Here is a 12,943-nt window from a genome sequence, read left to right on the forward strand (position 1 = left end):
ACTACAGGCGCCTGCCACTATGCCCAGCTAATTTTTTTTTTTTTGTATTTTTAGTAGAGACGGGGTTTCACTGTGTTAACCAGGATGGTCTCGATCTCCTGACCTCAAGATTCGCCCGCCTCGGCCTCCCAAAGTGCTGGGATTACAGGCGTGAGCCACTGCGCCTGACTGCATTACTTTATTTTTTACTAAATTTTGTGTTAGCACAAGCGTGCAGTGTTTACAAAGTCTACAGAATTGTACATATTGTCCCAGGCCTTCACATTCACTCCCTGACTAACCCAGAGCAACCTTCAGTGTTGTAAGCTGCATTCATGCTAAGCATCCCACAAAGCTGTACTATTTTTTATCTTTTATACCATATCTTTACTGTACATTTCCCATATTTAAATATGTTTAAATATACAAATACTACTGTATGACAACTGCCTACAGTATCCAGTACAGAATACACTGTACAGGTTTGTAGCCTAAGAGCAGTAGGCTGTACCATAGAGCCTAGGTGTGTAGTAGGCCAGCGGTACCACCTAGGTTTGTGTAAGTATACTCTAAGATGTTCACATAATAAACTTGTCTATGATGCATTCCTCAAAACACAGCCCCATCATTAAGTGATGTGTGACTGTAAATAAAATTAAATGTTATAAACGCAGCTCTTCAGTCTCACTAGCCCCACTTCAAGTGCTCAATAGCCCTATGTGACTAGTGGCTACTGTACTGAACAGCACACATATACAGCATTCACATAATTGCAAAAAGTCTATATATCAGACAGTGCATAAGTCAATCATAAGAATTCTATTCTCTTAGCCAGTGCTTCACTTAATCCTTGGCTATGGTTAACTACTTTTAAAGCATCTTATCCCCTCTTATCTTGGAGGAATAATATAGTAAGCTCTTAATTTCCTAAGAGTTTATGTTTGTCCAGTTTTCTTCAAAGCATAAGATGGAATACTGAAAGTGGGTCAGATCACTGCAGGAACTTTAAAATGTTAGGCTATACCAGCTTATCAGTTAACTACTGCCACAAACATGCTGTATAACACACTACCCCAAAGCTCAATACCTTGATACAGCAATCATTTATTCTCATAGATCTGCACATTAGCTGAAGGAGGTTAATCTAGGCTAGGTTTCTGGAAAAGCAGTTTGGCTCTACTTAATATAGTTCTTATCCTCTCTCCTTGGATCAGCAAAGTAACTCAGGAATGTTCTTTATGGCAATGGTTGAGGTGTATTAGTGCAAATCCAATCACACAAGTAGTTTTCAAAGTGTTTAAAAACCACTAAGGTGCCACAGACCAAAGCAAGACATATCCATGGACCCAATGTTAAGTAGTGAAAAAATATACTACACTTCTTTACTGGGTGAAACTGCACATGGCAAAAAGCATGGATATGGGGGGTGAAGGGGTAGAGGGAGTGTAGAAAGGGAATTGGGCCAGTTACAAAATGTATCACACTTACCATAATAATATTAATAACATGGTTCTTGTGGAATCATTAACTCTGAAAACTCCAAAAGCAACTCTCTAGCAGAGTCTCACATTAGCAAAGCAATGTGGCTTAAAGGTGAGAACGCGATGCTTTGAAGTCTTACATACATTCTAATTCCAGCTTTGGCATTTACTAACTGTGTGGCACTGGAATAGTTATCCAGTCTTCTGTGCCAATTTTCTCATCTCTAAAATGGGGATGATAGCAGGATTGTGGTTAGAAATAGTTTAAGTACAACAGCACAGTACCAGAAATTTGGCCTGTATTCCATAAATGGTAGTTGCTATTTATTGTCATCCTGAGAATACTCTAAACCAGCAGTTCCCAACCTTTTTGGTACCATAAACAGGTTTCATGGAAGACAATTTTTCCATGGACCGGAGGAGTGGGGAGGGGGTGGTTTAGGGATGAAACTGTTCCACCTTAGATCATCAGGCATTAGATTTTAATAAGAAGTGTACAACCTAGATCCTGCACATATGCAGTTCACGTTAGGGTCCACGCTCTTATGATAATCTACTGACTCTGTTGATCTGACAGGAGGCAGAGCTCAGGTGGTAATGCTCGCTTGCCCGCAGCCCACCTCCTGCAGTGCAGCCTGGTTCTAACACGCCACGGACTGGCACCGGTCCGTAGCCTGGGGGTTGGGGACCCCTGCTCTAAATTACATTTCACAATAACCAAACTTTAATGTCGCAGGATGGGGGACCACAGATCAGTACTTCTCAAATTTGACTGCACATTAGAATCACCAGGGAAATTTTAAAAAATCCTGATGCCTAGCCAACTAAGTCAGAATGTCTCGGGCAAACACCCAGGCACTACTCCTTTTATTTTTTAGAATCCCTACAAAAAACCTTGTTATGGGTAACCAGCTGCCTACTAAAATCCACTTATTTCCACTCAAAGTATAGAGTAGTTGAGAAATGGCTGTCCAGCTTAGTATGGTCCTGTGCCAGTCCTAGCCAATGGAATGTGAGAAGTAACATGTGCCATGTTTCCTACAATAATTTTGTAACAGACACATTACCAAACCAGAAAACATTACTTCAACTATTTATTCTGTTCTCTGGTAAAAACCTATCCAGTATCTTTTAAATTATGTACACCATTATAATTTGCACATTCCTTCAGATGTTTTCTTTCAACCTGATTCTTCCAATATTAGTGCCTCAAGGCACTTATCGGTGATAATGATACACTGCAGAAAAGTCAATACCAGAATTTCTAGCAATGCTCTGCCTTCATCCAGTTCTTAGCTGAGTAAACATTCATGATCAAAAAAATCAACCAACCAAACAAAAAGCTCCTGGTTTTGACTGAGTCTTTACTTAAGGAAATCTCTATTCAGGGTTAACTTCTCGCACCAAAGAAAATAGTATTTGGTCAAAAATACTTATGACTAAAATGCAATATGGCAACTAGTAAGTCAAGTACTGGTGAAATTCTGTACCTAACCACATCCCATATTTTTCTAGTTTTCTTCATACCTTATCAGTCACAACTACTTCCTCCTCCTTAATTAGCAGTGTTTGGGTAAAATGTAATTATGTGAAGTTTTCTATATGGACCACACTTTTACTGTCTTGTATTTAAATGTAAAAGCCTTTTGCTTGAATTGCTTTTATGCCTGTCTCCATCCCAATCTTCCCTGGAAAGGCTTCCATGACCAGAGAAGCTGAGTTAAGGTCCTCTCTCTCCTCGATCCCAACTGCTACAATGTTCACTTTGAAAGATGGGCAGGAGTAGTATCCCATTCAGTGCTGTACTCCCAATGCCAGGTCAGTACTAGGAAGTAAACACATACAAAAAGGGTGAAACAAAGATCTCTAATCTGTGGATATATTCTCTCCTTTTGAGGACCTAACAGTACTTTACTCATATTTCTTTTTGGAGAAGTCTCTCTTATCCACATTCTAGAAGACTATAGGTAATATGAAACTATTCTTTAGTAATTCTGAGAAAAATGAAATACTAGAACAAGGCAGGGAAACTGACTGAACTTTACCTTCAACAGAAAACACGGATGGAAAGCTAGAAAAATAAACATAAAATGTTAAATTACTAAGACAATCCAACAAATGAATAACACAACTTAAATTCACATTTTTCCCCCAAAAATATTATTTCATGTTTATAAGATACATACAAATCCTGAATTACAACAAATCTATGGTAGATCTGGGTTTAGGCTATTAAGGGCAAAAAGGATTATACACTTGCCATATTCCTGTCCAAAATGTTGTCTTATGGAAACGAAGCCCACTCGTTACTAAGTACTAGGAAGCTCTTAATGACCCAGAGTTAACATAATCTTTTCCTTTTCTGCAGAAATAATTCCAGCAAGGTGAGAGTATTTTCATCTACTAAATGCTAAAATATGTTAGTTACATAAACTTGAAAAATGCCCTCATAAGAAGCTTTTTCACCACCAAATTGTTTCCCCTAAATCTTACTAGCCTAAACTCTTAATAATAAAAGCTTTAATAATTCTGTAAGTCCAGCTCCTTTCGGGTGGACAAAGAGGATATACAATAGCATCTCTCAAAAGTAAACTATTGTATTCTCAATTGCCAGCTTACTAGTTAACTGGTCCTTCAAAGCTCTAGAAAGTGCAGGTTTGTGAGCACGGACATAATTATCACAATACTGCTCAGGACTGCTCTGTCTCCAGCATGTTTACTAATCATAAACTAAATAGTCTTTTTGGTGACAGTAGAGATATCATGGATCATTTCTATTCAAGAGTTTCATCATTCCTACTAATGCCCACTGGAATAATTTAAAATAACAGTAATAACTTTAAAATTATCTTATTTTGTTCAGAAAAAGCCCCAAGTTCCTTAAGTACAAGTTGGAAGGCATCAAACATCTAGGATTTCCACCTCGTGATAATGTCCAACTATTTGGAAAAAGTGTAAAGCTTCCTGGTCAGTATTTAATAATACTGTATTTATTATACAGTGACCATCAATCATCAAACAACACCCTATCTTCGTTCATAAACCTAGCAACTACCAAACTGTACAATGTGGAAGAGTGGTTCTGAATTCGAATGTAATTAATCTGGTTCCAGAGGTAACGGAGAACTTTGAGTCGGACTGAGAAGCCTCTGCCTCCCCTTTTACTAACACAATGCCGCGCACAAAGAAGGGAGGCGGCCGCGCAGTTCCAGCCTTTGGGGGCAGATCTGCGGCGCACGGTGATACCCACTCAGTTATCTTCCGAAAGACCCACAAGCGGCTCCCGGAGTCTGAGCGGGGCTGTCAGCGCCGGATCGCTCCCAGCAGGCCGAGCAAACAAGCGACCGCGAGGCCGAGGAGCGTGAGGACGGACTCCCGGATCCTAGGGTGGTGGACGCTCGAGACAAACACCGCAGGCCCCAATGCATGAGGAGAAGCATATCCTCCTTTCCCACGACCCCACTTTATCCCCGGAGGGACATGGTGGTCCGGCGTTCGCTAATCCGGTATCGGGAAGGGGTGGGGAAGACTCGCGCAGCGGCTCCCTCTCAGCCCTAGAGCTTCCCGGGCTCCAGGACAACCAGCGACCTCCCTCCCTGGTACTGGAGGCCAGAGACCACCTCCCTCCCTCCCGACCTCTGACCCCTGACCCTCTATCACCCAAGCGCCTACCCAAGCTGGTTCTCCGAGCCTCTTGAGTCTCTTTGCACCAGGCCTGCGCTCCTCTACAGACCCCGCAGTTCACGGGCACGCATTCGCCACCCACCGAACATCGGCTTGAGGTGGGCACAAGCCCTTTTTGCGGGATAGTGTAGGGGTTCCCCGGGAGACCCAGAAACCACAGCGCCTAGCTGCCGGGCGCGCGCTGTAGCGTGGGGGTCAAGGCGAACGCCCTCGTCAGAGCACCCCGCCCCCTTTCTCCTGAACTGGCTTCAAGAGTGTCTTCTGCGCAAGTCCACACTGTTAAAGACTCGCTGAGGAGACAGTGGAGTCTCGCGATAGCTCTGCCCCACGCCATTAGAGAATACAGGATGGCTGGATGCCTGAAGTAGGGGGCGGGGCTCCCCGTGAAGCGAAGAGTGTGTGTGATTTGTAGCTTTAATAAAAGGCAGGGGCCGGCGCGATGGCTCAGGTCTGTAATCCCACCACTTTGGGAAACCGAGGCGGGCGGATTTCCTGAGGTCAGGAGATCGAGAATAGCCTGGCCAAGATAGCGAAACCCCGTCTCTACTAAAAATAGAAAAATTAGCCGGGCGTTGTGGTGCGCGCCTGTAGTCCCAGCTGCTCGGGAGGCTGAAGCAGGAGAGGAGAATCGCTTGAACCCACGAGACAGAGATTGAGTAAGCCGAGGTCTCCCCACTTGGTGATAGAGTGAGACTGTCTCACCAAAAAAAAAATAAATAAATAAAACAGAAAAGAGTTCTGCAAAAGCGTCTATTTTACTGTTATAAAGCAGCCACTAAGTAGGTACGAATAAAGCTTCTCTCCCTCAAAAACAGACATTAAAGGGAAATGTGAATATATCGTATGAGATGAGAGAAACTATTAAGTACATGTATTGCGCTGAAGCTGGCCTTCCACTATTGATCTTTTTTCCTCTCACCTCCTTCTCATTGAAATGAGCTTAAGGTTGGAATAACTTTGAGAGGCTTCAGAGTCAGGAGCCTGTGAAATAACTCTCAGGAAACACTGGGGACTCAATGATTAGTGAGTGAGTACCTAATAGCAGCATTTCTGCTGTGGAGGCCTTTTGGGTTGTGTGACCACAGAAGCACTTGAACTAAGTTCTTGCCCAAGTGAACATCGGTTGTAGTTGTGGAGACAGTCCAGGGTAGTCCATATTTTACTTAGTATATTCCTTTATCACAGATACGAAGCTGTTTGCATAAGCAAATCCCTGCATCCTTTTATTTTGCTTCCCTTTATTGTGCTTTGCAGATAATGTGTTTTTCTATAAATTGAAGTTTTTTGGCAACCCTGACTCAAGCAAGTCTGTCAGCATCATTTTTCAAGCAGCATGTGTTCACTTGCTGTTCATCTGTTGTTGTGATCTACGATTAGTTATCTTTGATGTTACTATTGTAGTTTTTTGGGATCACCACAAACTCTGCTCATAGAAGATGCTAAACTTAATAAATGTTGTGTGTGTTCTGACAGCTTCACCAATGGCCCCTGTCTCTCTTCCTCTCCGGCCTCCCAATTCTTTGAGACAGAACAATATTGAAATTAGGCCAATTAATGACCCTACAATGGACTCTTAAGTGTTCAAGTGAAAGGAAGGGTGGCACATCTCTCACTTTAAATCGAAAACTAGACGGAATTGAGTGAGGAAGCCATGTCGAAAGCTGAGATAAGCTGAAAAAGGCCTCCTGTGCCAAAGTTAGCTAAGTTGTGAATGCAAAAGAAAAGTTATAGAAGGGAATTAAAAGTGCTACTCCAATGAAAACACAAATGATAAGAAAATGAAACAGCCTCATGCTGATACGGAACAAGTTTTAGTGGCCTGCATAAAAGATGAAACCAGTCTCAACATTCCCTTAAGCCAAAGCCTAATTCAGAGCAAGGCCCTAACTCTTTTCAGTTCTGTGAAGGCTGAGAGAGGTGATGAAGCTGTAGCAGAAAAATGTGAAGCGAGCAGAGGTTGGTTCATGAGGTTTAAGAAAAGAAGCCATCTCCATAGCATCAAAGTACAAGGTGAAGGAGCAAGTCCTGTTGTAGAAGCTGTGGCAAGTTTTTCAGAAGATGTAGCTAAAATAATTGAAGCATGTGGACACACAAAACAACAGATTTTCCATGTAGATAAAACAGCTTTCTATAGAAAGAAAAAGCCATCTAGGCCTTTCATAGCTTCAAAACTTCACAGGACAGGTTGACTCTCTTTTTAGGGGCTAATGCAGCTAGTGACTTGAATTTGAGGCCCATACTCATTTATCATTCTGAAACTCCTAGGGCCCTGAAGAGTTATACTAGATCTATTCTGCCTGTACTCTATACATGGAAGAACGAAGTGTGGATAACAGCACGTCTGCTTACAACATAGATGAACAGAATATTTTAAGCCCACTGTTGAGACCTACTGCTCAGAAAAAAAAGCTTTATTTCAAAATATTACCACTCATTTGTAATGCATCTGGTCACCCAAGAGCTCTGATGGAGACGTACAAGGAGATTAATGTTGTTTTCATGCCTGTTAATACAAAACCCATTCTGCAGCCCATGGATTGAGAGTAATTTTAACTTTGACATCTTATTATTTAAGAAGTAAATTTCATAAGGCTATAGATGACATAGATAGTAATTCCTCTGATGGAGCTAGACAAAGTAAATTGAAAACTTCTGGAAAAGATCCACTATTCTAGATGTCATTAACAACATTTGAGATTCATGGGAGAGGTTAAAATATCATCAACAGTAGTTTGGAATAAGTTGATTCCAACACCCAGAGACTCAAAGTCTCAGCTTTGAGGGGATTGAGACTTCAATGGAGGAAGTAACTGCAGATGTGGTGGAAACAGCAAGAGAGCTAGAATTAGAAGTGGGGTCTGAAGGTATGATTGAACTGCTGCAATCTCACAGTAAAACTTGAATGGATGAAGAATTGCTTCTTATAGATAAGCCAAGAAACTGGTTTCCTGAGAGGGAATATACTCCTGGGAAAATACTGTGAACATTGTTGAAATGACAGCAAAATTTTAAAAATATTTCATAAACTTAGTGGACAAAGCAGTCCGGAGTTTGAGGAGATTGACTTGAGTTTTGAAAGAAGTTCTACTGTGGGTAAAATGCCTTCAGAGAGATTGCATATCATGGAGGAATGTTTTGTGAAATAAAGAGTCAATTGCTGCAGCCAACCTTGTCGTGTTATTTTAATAAATTGCCACAGCCATCCCAACCTTCAGCAATCACCATCCTGATCAGTCAGCAGCCATCAACATTGAGGCAAGACTTTTCACCAGGAAGAAGATTAAGACTCAGGCTTAGATGAATATTAGCGTTTTTTAGCAAAAAAACGTTTCTTAAGGTATATACTTTTTTTAGACATAATGCTATTGCACACTTAATACACTACTTTGTAATGTCAGTGTCACCTTTATATGCACTGGGAAACCAAAAAATATCCTGCGACTTGCTTTATTGCAATATTTGCTTTATTGTGGTAACCTGGAACAAAACTTGTGATATCTCCAAGGTATGCCTATAGATGGAAATCAGTTACCTTATTCCAGGATTTATGAGGCAAGCTGGAAAAAGTAGTGCTAATGCTGGAACAATGGGCAAGTAGGATCCTCCTTCCTTTGCAAACCAATCATTTTATCAAATACAAGATGATATAACCTTGCTTCAGGAAGTGTAATTTGCAACTTGCTATTTAAACATATATTGTGCTGTGTAAGGTTATCCTTGTTACTTTTATGTCACTTCTCATCATCAGAGCAGAGAATTAGGCCCAAAGTTTGGCTGAGTCTATCCAACTAATGCTAGGCAGAAATATTTAAAAATAACCACAGCATCATTTCACCTTTGTTCACCTTGATTGTGGTAATTTATATATGTAATCATGGTAATGTCCATTCAAGATATTAAGCTTCAGATCCAGTTGTCTGTTGTATGGAGATGCAATTTCAACTGTAGAGATGGAATTCTGTACACTGACATTCAATGATTATAATGAAACAAAATTCTTTTAAATTTTCCAGTGTTCAATCCCATATTTACCAAATGCTCTGCATATTCTTTGAAAAATTTCTCTATGGAACAATGTTTTTCAATTGTTCCATAGAGAACAATTTGAAACAAATTTCAAAATGTTTTCAATTTTTCAGAGCTAATTTCAGAAAACATCATTCATGATTGCACCTTGGCCCTCTGGCAGCTCCCAGCTGTGAGACACCTGTTCACCCCTGAGTACACTGAGTTCATCCACCTATTAGATGCTAGTGATCTAATGACATTCTGCAAATCAGAATGAACTGATTGGACATCATGCATCTTGACAGTGAATAACTCAGTATTCATGGAGTTCATCTGCTCCTTCTTGAAACTATAATATGAGATCAATCAGACCACTTTCTTCCTTGTGTGGTCTCACTAACTTTAGCTGTAGATTCATTTTCTTCTGGGGACAGTGGCTTTATTGTAGCCATACCCCTAACTGGGGCATCTATTTTACAAATGAATATTCTAAGTTGTTCTTAAGGAGGAGGACTAGTTGAGAGGGAGTAGAGGAGTTAAGGCAAATTTAACTCCCTTTAGGGACAGAAACAAGATAAATGATGCTTTATCAGTGAAGAACTTTATATTTTGCAAAGTCCTTTTATATTTTTTTTTTCCATTTGGTTCCTAGACTAGTAATAGGCTTTTAAAATTTCCATTTTACAGGAGAGCAATCTGAGACTCAGAAATTTGGTAATTTGCCACAATTTAGCTGTAAAAGAACAAGAGGACCTAAAACTCTTGATTCCTCTGTCTAGGCTATTGTCTCTTATTACTAAATAATGTTGTCTATCAAATAAAAATATACAACTGAAGGCAAGAGGTGTGTCATTACTTAGTGACATAGGGCTTGTATATCAACAATAAGGATCATTCAGTACCAACACTGTGTTCTCCTGAATACATCATTAACAAAATGACTAGAGAAATTTATTCCGTATTCCACCTACTTTTGCCAGCGCTCTGGAAACAAAGTAGGTGGCCCACCCAGTATGATTGGGGATTCCCAAAGATGACTCCTTGTTGCCAATTCCTACTACCAACCTGTCTTGAGACTGCTTTCCCTTATTCTGACAGATTGAAAATAATTAGGATCAAAATCTCCACTATTCTGGAATGAATTACAATGTCCAAAACCACTGTTAAAAAGCATGTAGTACTAAAAAAAGAGTGGGAAGAAAAATGTGGTCTTGGAAAATTGGTGCTACCGGGGTCATCAGCTATGCTGAAAGGAGTGATATCAGATCAACCAAACATAAAATGGTACCAAGGGTCGGACATGCTTTGCAGGAGCATAAGCAGGATATATCAGGGACAGGAGGTGTGCGAACTGAACCCAAATCCTCATTTTAAGAACTTTACAGCTTTTCCCTGGACTAGGCCTGGATAGATTTAATTTTTAATTTTCAATATCATTTTTTCTTGATGATTTACAAGTTGGATTGGTTTCAAAGTCCAAAGTTTGTTCTGTCTCCCCTGCTGCAAGCTCAACCTGAAAACTAAAAACTCAAGCTGTGTTCCTTCTGCCTCCCATAACTTCTAAAGCAAAACTTGTAGTCTGTACACAAAATGCTGCATTGGACATGAACCTATGACAGTATTTGTTTTAGGTGTGAATAAAGCAACGATTTAAATTAGGTAAAAGCAAGAAGGTTGAAGGTGAATCTGCTGGTAAGGAAAGATGGGAGATTATATTCAGTGTTTAACAATGAAGATAGTATAATCTGTATCATAGGCCCTCCTTCCCGCTATCCCAGATCCTCCCCACCCTCCTTACCCAACTGTTACTTTTTCCCCTAAGGCGTATTTTTCAATTAATCTTGTCAGTAAGGTGTTAGGCATTAAGGAATAGGAATATTGTAGGTGACTCTGTCAATGCTTATGACTCTGAGTAATATTCATTATGCAGTTTTGAGATCTACAAGTAAAATATTCTTTGAGTATTTCAAGGGTCACTATCATGTGTCATTTTGAAGTACAAAAATAGTAGATAGCATTTTCAAAATGAATCTAAGACCTCAAGAAATCTTACTCATAATAATGTTAACATAAAATGATGCTTGCCAGGAAATGAAGAACCTTTCCAAAGCTTCCATCCACTAGCAGGGCAGCACCATGCTCAGACTTCAGCATTTGTGTGTTGTTTAGGTCACTTTGGGACAATGGCAAAATTAGATTTGAATTCCATTTCCTTTAAGCTCTGTTAAATTTCTGAACTCCTCATTAGGGCTTTAGATAAATTTAAATAAGTATTTTTAAATACCACACAATAATAGTATTTAATTACTAATTATGTTCTTTGTCTGTTTATTTGTTTGTTTTTTGGGATGGAGTGTTACTCTGTCTCCCAGGCTGGAGTACAGTGGTTCTATCTCAGGTCACAGTGACCTCCAAACCCTGGGTTCAAGCGATTCTCTTGCCTCAGCCTCCTGAATAGCTGGGCTTACAGGTGCACACCACCACACCTGGCTAATTTTTATATCTTTTAGCAGAGACGGGGTTTTGCTATGTTGGCCAGTCTGGTCTCGAACTCCCAACCCCAAGTGATCGGCCTGTCTCAGCCTTCCAAAGTGCTGGGATTACAGGCGTGAGCCGCTGGACCCGGCCTAATTATGATCTTATGCCATAACACCCGCATGTTGACTATGAGTTCCTGAGAGTTCATTTTTTAAAAATTAACCAAACCATCCAACCATCTCAGGTAACTCCAGTGAAACTAATACAGCAACAGATGTTTGGGAACCACTTGAGCAGATGATCTCCAACTTATGAACTAATTGATTCCTGGATGGCTAAAAAACCAAGCTCATGTAAATCAAACCCTCATTTCCTGTAGCCACAATGTTATAAACTGGGACTTCCTTCCTGGAAATCCGTTTCATACCTTTAACATACCAATAGTGTCATGAAAATAAATAGAAAATAAGCATCCATAAATACAGGTGTTAACAACCATATCTTAAGTACACGAAACAAAACTCCTAACTGGAAATTATATCCTAAATAATGTTTTGAGAAAATTTTCACCATTGATTAAAATGCCTGAAGTGTCTTAAGACATGATTTCAAAGAAGTTAGGACTGAAGATGTGTTTTTTAAAAAAATAAATATTTCAGAAATGAGTGATTTTAGGCATTCTTCATGTTCCCAAAGATTGTTGAATTACCTTAAAATTTGGAGACATCTGAATTACTCAGCCTTTTGAGTAATTATTATTTTAATGAAGTCTTCTCTAGCTATATAATATGGTTCTCTATTTTATGACAACAATACTCATTTTTTAAAATGATATTTCTCTTGTCCAGAAGGAAAAGAATATAGCCACGAAGACAGATTAGCACGTAATTGTCCAGTGGGTTCAAATAGAATGAATGGACAAGGAAGACAATTCACCAGTTGTGTTGTGCTGATGGGAATCACTTTTCTGGATGGGTCAGACAGTGTAAAGCTTTCTAATTTTCCCAAATGATAATAAAGAGATTTGGGTGCCTCAATTATTTCCCTCCTTTCCTGTGGGTTACTGTAAATATAGTAGCTAGTTGTGAGTTCATGAAGTAAAGGTGAGTTGCAAAAGTAAAGGTCAAAGAAGTTTCCTTAGGATTCACGTCATGTAGAGCTCTTTTTTCCCTTTCAAATAGAAAAAGCATACAGAGACTGGGTGCAGTGGCTTATACCTGTAATCTTAGCACTTTGGGAGACCAAGGAAGGCAGATCATGAGCTCTGGAGTTCGAGAGCAGCCTAGCCATTATGGTGAAACCCTGTCTTTACT

At 40.0% G+C, this 12,943-nt stretch overlaps 1 protein-coding gene across 6 annotated transcripts in view; it reads right to left on the reverse strand.

Annotated features, from left to right (window-relative positions):
* The window catches only part of SHPRH (SNF2 histone linker PHD RING helicase), an 80,951-nt gene extending 75,584 nt beyond the window's left edge, over nucleotides 1–5,367 (reverse strand). For 3 of the 6 annotated variants that reach the window (XR_002726876.1, XM_023194768.2, XM_023194771.2), the window contains exon 1: nucleotides 5,133–5,367. The gene's annotated coding sequence lies outside the window, so the exon portion shown is untranslated. Of the gene's footprint in view, nucleotides 1–1,467; nucleotides 1,685–3,505; nucleotides 3,532–4,710 lie in introns of all 6 variants that reach the window. The other 3 variants (XM_023194773.2, XM_023194767.3, XM_023194770.2) reach the window with 3 other exon arrangements.
* Nucleotides 5,368–12,943: the final 7,576 nt, after the last annotated feature.

The sequence above is a fragment of the Piliocolobus tephrosceles genome, chromosome 5, assembly GCF_002776525.5.
Source record: "Piliocolobus tephrosceles isolate RC106 chromosome 5, ASM277652v3, whole genome shotgun sequence".
NCBI lineage: Eukaryota > Metazoa > Chordata > Mammalia > Primates > Cercopithecidae > Piliocolobus > Piliocolobus tephrosceles.